The sequence below is a fragment of the Pan troglodytes genome, chromosome 4, assembly GCF_028858775.2.
Source record: "Pan troglodytes isolate AG18354 chromosome 4, NHGRI_mPanTro3-v2.0_pri, whole genome shotgun sequence".
Taxonomy (NCBI): domain Eukaryota; kingdom Metazoa; phylum Chordata; class Mammalia; order Primates; family Hominidae; genus Pan; species Pan troglodytes.
This window is the reverse complement of record NC_072402.2, coordinates 173634067-173642436: the sequence shown is the minus strand read 5'-3', so window position 1 is coordinate 173642436 and position 8370 is coordinate 173634067. Positions and strand designations below refer to the sequence as shown.

The 8370-nt window shown below is 40.1% G+C and overlaps 1 long non-coding RNA gene across 1 annotated transcript; it reads right to left on the bottom strand.

The window, feature by feature from the left end:
• Positions 1–220: 220 nt before the first annotated feature.
• On the bottom strand, positions 221–7569 carry LOC129144146 (uncharacterized). The gene is made up of 2 exons (XR_008548325.2): positions 6668–7569; positions 221–456 (listed from the first exon to the last, which is right to left on the bottom strand). It is a non-coding gene; the product is annotated as an uncharacterized LOC129144146 (long non-coding RNA).
• Positions 7570–8370: the final 801 nt, after the last annotated feature.

Below are 8370 nucleotides of genomic sequence, written 5' to 3'. Positions count from 1 at the left end.
TCATGTGCTAATTAGCTCTTTTAGTTCTGCTGCCCACAGCCTGATGGACCACAGATTGTTAGCGGCTCAGTCGGCCCCTGGCCCTGTTGCGTGGGGTGGCTGCACTCTGCCAGCGAGGGCAAAGGGCCAGTGTGACAACCTTTCTGGGTACCCACACTTGGTGGGGCCTGAGCTCCTATCCAGCGTCCAAGAAGAATGAGGTCACACTTGCCGATTGAAGGATGGTGGGGGCAGAGAATTTTATTGAGTGATGAAAACAGCTCTCAGCAGAGAGGGGAGTTGGAGAGGGGATGGGAAGGGCCCCTCGTTGTCTTCCCCTGAAGTCAGGAGGTCTTTGTCGCGAAGTCAGGCCATTTCTTCCCTGAAGTCAGGCTGTCTCCTCCCCAAAGTCAGGCCATCTCCCCTCTACTGACTGAGTCTGGGGTCTTTAGAGACACATGATGGGGGTGGCACAGGCTGTAGGTAGTACAGGAAAAAGCAACATTTGTTTGGTTAAAAGGCATTATTCAGAAAGATCCAATTGGGAGAGAGCAGGCAAACAGGAATAGAAGGTCTCACTCTGCTCTGTGAGTTTCAGGCTGTTTTGGGCTTGAAGGTGGGGTTTCACCAGGGACCCACCCTATCTGACTATGATTTCTCTGCCTCCTGTCTCTATTAATAATGTGCCCAAGGTGGTTGGGGCATGGCCTAGTTTTATACATTTTAGGGAGACATGAGATATCAATAAAGTACATGTAAAATGTACATTGGTTCAGTCTGGAAAGGCCAGACAACTTTAAGGAGGGGGCGCTTCCAGGTTACAGGTAGATTAAAAAAATTTCTATTTGGCAATTGGTTGAAAGAGTTATGTTATTATCTAAAGACCTGGAATCAGTAGAAAGGAATGTCTGGGTTGTGATGATTAGGAGTTGTGGAGACCAAAGTTTTATCATGCAGATGAAGGTTCCAGGTACCAGGCTTCAGAGAGAACAGATTGTAAATGTTTTTCATCAGACTTCAAGAGTCTGTTCTATTCAGTAATTTTGAAAGGGAAGAGGGCATAATGAGACATGTCTGCTCCCCGCCCCCCATTATGGTCAGAACCAGTCCCCCCGGTTAGCCTTGGAATGCTCTTGCCAAGAGAAGTCCATTCAGATGGTGGGGCAGGAGGTGGTTAGAATTATATTTTTGGTTTACAAAGTACATTCACATTGTTCTGCAACCATCACCACCATCTGTCTCCAGAACACTGTTTATCTTGCTGAACTCAAACTCAATACCCATTAAACAGTAACTCCCTGGAATTCTCCCCTTCCCTCAGCCTCTGGCAACCACTATTCTACTTTCTGTTATTATGAATTAGACTATTCTAGAAATCTCATATAAGTGAAATTATACAGCATTTCTGTTTTTGTAACTGGCTTATTTCACTTTGCAAAATGTGTTCAAAGTTCAAACTCATGTTGTAGCATGTGTCAGACTTTCTTTTTAAAGCTGAATAATATTCTATTATATGTATTTATCACATCTTGTTTACCCATTCATCTGTCACTGAACACTTGGATTTCTTCCATCTTTTCCCTATTGTGAATAATGCTGCTGTGAACATGGGCATATGGCGATCTCCTTGAGACCCTGCTTTTCAATTCTTTTTGGGTCTATACCCCAAAACAGAATTGCTTTATCATATGGTAATTCTATTTTTAACTTTTTGGGAAACTGCCATACTGTTTTCCAATGTGACTTCACCATTTTCCATTCCCACCAATAGTGCACAATGGTTTCAATTTCTATATACCCTTGCCAACACTTTTTATTTTCTGTTTATTTTTTAAATAGTAGCCATCATAATGGGTATGAAGTAGCATCTCATTATCATTTCAATTTTAATTTTTGCTTTTTTTTTTTTTGAGACAGGGTCTCTCTCTCGTTGCCCAGGCTGGAGTGCAGTGGCACAAACATAGCTCACCGCAGCCTTGACTTCCCAGGCTCAGGTGCTTTTCCTACCTCAGCCTCCTGAGTAGCTGGACTTCAGGCACGCACCACCCCACCCAGCTAATTTTTGTATTTTTGGTAGAGACCAGGTTTTACCCTGTTGCCCAGGCTGGTCTTGAACTCCTGGGCTCAAGCCATCCTCTCACCTTGGCCTCCCAAAGTACTGAGACTGTAGGTATGAGCCACCATGCGTGGACTGATTTGCATTTTCCTAATGATTAGTGATTGTTCTAACAGTTTTTGTTTGTTTGTTTGTTTGTTTTTTAGTGGACTCTTCAGGGTTTCCTACATTAAATGTGTAATATGAGAAGAGAGATAATTTTATGTTTTTTTTTTCCAATTTAGATGCTTTTTATTTCTTTTTCTTACCTGCTTGCTCCAGTTAGGACTTCCAGTACTATGTTGAACAGAAGTGGCAAAAGCAGGCATCTTTATTCTTGTTTGTGATCCTAGAGCTTTTGGTCTTTAACCATTTAACATGTTAGCTGTAGGCTTTACATATATGGCCTTTATTATATTGAGGTAGTTCTCTTTTATTTCTAGTTTGCTGGGTACTTTTTATCATGAAAATATGTTGAATTTTGTCAAACGTTCTTTCTGAATCAATTGAGATGATCATGTGGTTTTGTGTTTAATTCTATTTATGTGGAGATATGCATTTTTTTTTTTTTGAGATGAGAGTCTCACTCTGTGACTCAGGCTGGAGTGCACTGGTGCGATCTCAGTTCACTGCAACCTTCATCTCCTGGATTCAGATTCTCCTGCCTCAGCCTCTCGAGTAGCTGGGATTACAGGTGCCCGCCATCACTCCCGGCTAATTTTTGCGTTTTTAGTAGAGACAGGGTTTCACCATGTTGGCCAGGCTGGTCTCAAACTCCTGACCTCAGGCGATCCGCCCACCTTGGCCTCCCAAAGCGTTGGGATTACAGGCATGAGCCACTGCACCTGGCCGCATTCATTGTGTTCTGTATGTTAAATCATTCTTGCATTCCAGAAATAAATCCCACTTGGTCGTGGTATGTAGTAATTTTAAAGCATTGTTGAATTCTGTTGGCTAGTATTTTGTTAAGGATTTTCACTTCAGTGTTTACCAGGGATACTGGTCTGTGTGGTTTTCTTTTCTTGTAGTGTATTTGTTTGGCTTTTATATTAGGGTAATGCTGGCCTTATAGAATAAGTGGGGGGTGTCCTCTCTTCAGTCTTTTTAACAGTTTAGGAGGATTGCTGTTAATTTTTCTATAAATGTTTGGTAGAACTTACTAGTGAAACCATCTTGTTCTAGGGTTTTTTTTTTTTTTTTTTGGTTGCTGTTGAAAGGTTTTTGGCTATAGATTCAATCTCCTTATTAATTGTGGTCTATTCCAGTTTTCTGTTTCTCCAGATTCACTCTTGGTAGATTGTGTATTTCTAGGATTTTATTCATTTCATCCAGTTATCTAATTTTTCATCATATAGGTATTCACATTACTAGCTTATGATCCTTTTTATTTCTGTAAAAGCAGCAGCAATGTCTCCTTTCATTTCTGATTTTAGTTATTTGAGACTTCTCTCTTATTTTCTTAGTCAGTTGGAGGTTTTGCTGATCTTATGGAAGAACCAACTCTTGTTTTTTAATTTTAAAAGTTGTTTTCTATTCTCTATTTTGTTGATCTCTGCTCAAATCTTCATTATTTCTTTTCCTCTGCGAGGTTTCAGTTTCATTTGTTATTTTTCTAGTTCCTTAAGGTGTAAAGTTACATTGTTGATTTGGGTTCTTATTTGGTATGCAAGCAATTACAGCTGTAAATTTCCTTTTTAGTACTATGTTTGCTGCATCCCACACATTTTGGTACATTTGTTTTTATTTTCATTTGTCTGAAGATATTTTCTAATTTCCCTTGTGATTTTTTTCTTTTGACCCATGTCAAAAGAGTGTATTGTTTTGTTCTCTCTTTTGTTTTCTTTAGAGATGAGCTCTTGCTCCATCATCCAAGTTGGAGTGCAGTGGCATGATCAAAGCTCACTGCAGCCTCAAATGCCTGGGCTCAAGTGATCCTTCCACTTCAGCCTCCTGAGTATCTGGGATTAAGGAATGTGTTGTTTAATTTTCATGTATTTGTGGATTTTTCAGCACAACTTTTGCTGTTGGTTTCTTTCCATTGTGATTGGAAACAATATTTTGTATGATTTTAATCTTTTAAAATTCATTAAGACTTGTTTTGTGGCCTAACACATCCTCTATCCTGGAGAATGTTTCATAATGCACTTTAAAAAAAATATATTCTATTGTTAGGTGGATTGTGATGTTTATGTCTGTTAGGGCCATTTCATCTATAGTGTTGTTCAAGTTCTTGTATTTCCTTATTGATCTTCTGTCTAGTTGTTCTATCTGTTATTGAAAGGATAGTACTGAAGTCTCCTACTATTTTTTCAAGTTGTCTATTTCTGTCTTCAATTCTGTCAATGTTTGCTATGTATATTTAGACTCTAATATTTATTGCATAAATGTTTTTAATTGTTATATCTTCTTGGTGAATTGACCCTTTCACCATTATATAATATTCTCCTGTTTCTTGTAACAGTTTTATTTTTACTTAGTGTCTATTTTTAGGCTAGGAGTGGTGGCTCATGCCTGTAATCCCACACTTTGGGAGGCCAAGGCAGGTGGATCACCTGAGGTCAAGAGTTCGAGACCAACCTGGCCAACATGGCAAAACCCCTTCTCTACTAAAAAATACAAAAATAAAACTTAGCTGGATGTGGTGGCACGCACCCATAGTCCCAGCTGCTTGGGAGGCTGAGACATGAGAATTGCTTGAACCTGGGAGGTGGAAGTTGCAGTGAGCCGAGATCACGCCACTGCACTCCAGTCTGGATGACAGTGTGAGACTCCATCTTAATTTAAAAAAGAAAAAAAGTCTATTTTTTTCCCTCTGTGTTTCTCTCTGTCTCTCTCTTTTCTTTCTGGAATTCCAATAGCTTATAATTTGGTCCACTTGATGTTGTTCCATATGCTCCCTAGGCTCTGTTCACTTTTCTTCATTGTTTTTTTCTTTTTGCTTCTCAGACTTGATAATTTCAAATGATGTTTCTTCAAGTTCACTGAGTCTTCTGCCCATTCAATTCTGATTTTGAATGCCTCTAGTTAATTTTCCAATTCAGTTAGCTTATTTTTCAACTCTAGGATGTCTGTATGGTTCTTTTTAAAAATAATTTGTCTCTTTGCTGATATCCTATTTTGTTCATGTATTGTTTTCCTGCTTCCTTTAATTCAGTGTCTTATTGGGTATATTTAATAAAGACCATTGTTTTAAAGTCTTTGTTTAGTAAGCCTGAAACCTGTGTTTCTTTAGAGTTGGTTTTTGGAGATTTATTTTGTTGACTTTGATCAGGCCATATTTTCCTGTTTCTTTGTGTGCCTTGTGATTTTAAGAAGGTGTTTGAAAAAACAGCCACCTGTCCTAAGGGACCTAAAATCTCCCCTTCCTACCTATGCAGTGCTCCACTCTGCTGGTTTGTGCTGCTCTGTCTTGGTATTCCCCCAAATATTTTAAATTGTTTTTTTCATTTTCATGTAATTTTTTATTTTTTGAAATGGAGTCTCACTCTGTCACCCAGGCTGGAGTGCAGTGGCACGATCTTGGCTTACTGCAACCTCCGCCTTTCGGGTTCAAGCAATTCTCCTGCCTCAGCCTCCTAGTAGCTGGAACTATATGCATGTACCACCACGCCTGGCTAATTTTTGTATTTTTAGCAGAGATGGGGTTTCACTATGTTGGCCAGGCTGGTCTCGAACTCCTGATCTCAGGTGATCTGCCTGCCTCAGCCTCCCAAAATGCTGGGATTACAGGCATGAGCCACCATGCCCGGCCTATTCTTTTCATTTTCATACAGAGCAACTCAACTCTCCCATGACCATACCCAATCTAAACACTTAAACCCATCTTTATATGGAGAATCGGTGAGGCCTCTGTTTTGCATATCCAAACACTTAAGGAAGCAGTAGGAATTCTGTAGAGCAATATTTTTTGTTTGTTTTGAATTACATCTATGGATATTTCCTCTATAAATGGTTTCCTAATTTTTCGCTTTGTAGTTTTTTCACCAAAACTCCTATTGGCCTCTCAATAATTCTTATTGTTGTTGTTGTCAAGACAGAGTCTTGTTCTGTCCTCCAACCTGGAGTGCAGTGGCATGATCTTGACTCACTGCAACCTCCATCTCCTGGATTCATTCGATTCTCTTGCCTCAGCCTCCTGAGTAGCTGGGACTACAGTTGCGCACCACCACGCCCAGCTAATTTTTGTATTTTTAGTAGAGACAGGGTTTCACCATGTTGGCCAGGCTGGTCTCAAACTCCTTACATCAGGTGGTCTACCCGCCTCAGCCTCCAAGGTGCTGGGATTACAGGTGTGAGCCACCACACCAGCTTAAATAATTCTTAAAATTAGTAATTTTTGGTAAAATTTTTCAATATATTTTGTATAAGTTTATATCTAGGTATTTTATCATATAAACATTTAAATATATGAATATATATTTATATTTTAAAATCACATATATATGACTAAAGCAGAACATATATATATCTGCTTTAGTTCTGAATATTAGTCTGGTATATAATTAAGTTGTAACGTTATCAGCTTTGTGATATAAAATTTTAAGCTGCTGAAATGAAACTCTATCCTTTCTTTAGTTTGAGTTCTTCACTTACCTGATAATTCTAATTATCTTCCAGTTGTTCTGCTTCTCTGGCTGAACCCTGATGGATACATACCCATATGTTGAGGCTTTGCCAGAGGTGACAAGTCTGTTTTCTTTTACAACTTCAGCTTCTCTAAAGTCCTCTGACCCCCAAAGGACTTATACTTCAAGACTCCCCTACTCTTCTTTCACTGTAAGATTTTTCCCCTGTACCTCTACACATCCTGTCATCTCTGGCATTACTATTTATGGCCTGATTCTGCCTTGAATGACCCTGAAGTCCCCAAGACTCACATGTGTAAAAAAATTCTTAGTTTGAGTTTGATCAGCTCCTAAGAGAGAATTTCTAGGTGAGAGAAGGAACTGTAAAAATGGTCCATCAACTGCATTCTTCAAAAATGTTGATGTCATAATAGGCACAGAAATGCTGGGGAACTTTTATAGATTCAAGGAGACTAAGGACATATAATAACTAAATATAGTATGAGGTTCTAGACTGGAACATGTACTGAAAGAAAAGAATGCTATAAAGAACATTTCTGGCTAAATTGACACAAATAAAATACAGACAGTAGATTAAATAAAATTCCATGTTTCTGTTCAATTTACCAACATCGATAACTATACTGGGGGTAGGAAACAGAACATCCTATTTCTTAGGAAATACTGAAATATTTAGGGGTAAAGGGTAAGATGTATGCAGCTTACAATGTGATATGTCTTGGATTTGTGTCCCTGAGAAAATTTCCAATTGTAAACCCCAGTGTTGGAGGAGGGGCCTGGTGAGAGGTGATTGGATCATCGGAGCGAATTTCCCCCTTGCTGTTCTTGTTACAGTGACTGAGTTCTTATGACATCTGGCTGTTTAAAAGTATGTGGCACCTCCCTGTCTCTCTGTTTCCTGAGACCTGCCCAGCCATGCTTCCTGTACAGCCTATGGAACCACGAGCCAGTTAAACCTCTTTTTTTTTTTTTTTTGAGACAGCTTCTTGCTCTGTAGCCCAGGCTAGAGTGCAGTGGTGTGATCTAGGCTCACTGCAAGCTCCGCCTCCCGGGTTCACGCCATTCTCCTGCCTCAGCCTTCCGAGTAGCTGGGACTACAGGCGCCCGCCACCACGCCCGGCTAATTTTATTATATTTTAAGTAGAGACGAGGTTTCACCATCTTGGCCAGGCTGGTCTTGAACTCCTGACCTCGTGATCCACCCGCCTTGACCTCCCAAAGTGCTGGAATTACAGGTGTGAGCCACCGCGCCTGGCCCAATTAAACCTCTTTTCTTTATAAGTTACCCAGTCTCGGGTAGTTCCCTATAGCAATGTGAGAACGGACTAATGCACAATTGCCAAATGTTTAGACAAAAGAGTAGTAACGTAGATATATGTAGAGAAAGCAAATGGAGGCTGGGCGCAGTGACTCAGGCCTGTAATCTCAGCACTTTGGGAGGCCAAGGTGGGTGAGGCCAGGAGTTTGAGACCAGCCTGGTCAACATGGAGAAACTCCATCTCTACAAAACATACAAAAAATTAGCAGGTGTGGGGGTGCACGCCTGTAATCCCAGCTACTCAGGTGGCTGAGACATGAGAATCGCTTGAACCTGGGAAGCGGAGGTTGCAGTGAGCCAAGATCGCGCCACTGCACTCCAGCCTGGGTAACAGAGTAAGACTGTGTCTCAAAAAAATAAATAAATAAAAATAAAGCTAAAAAAAGAAAACA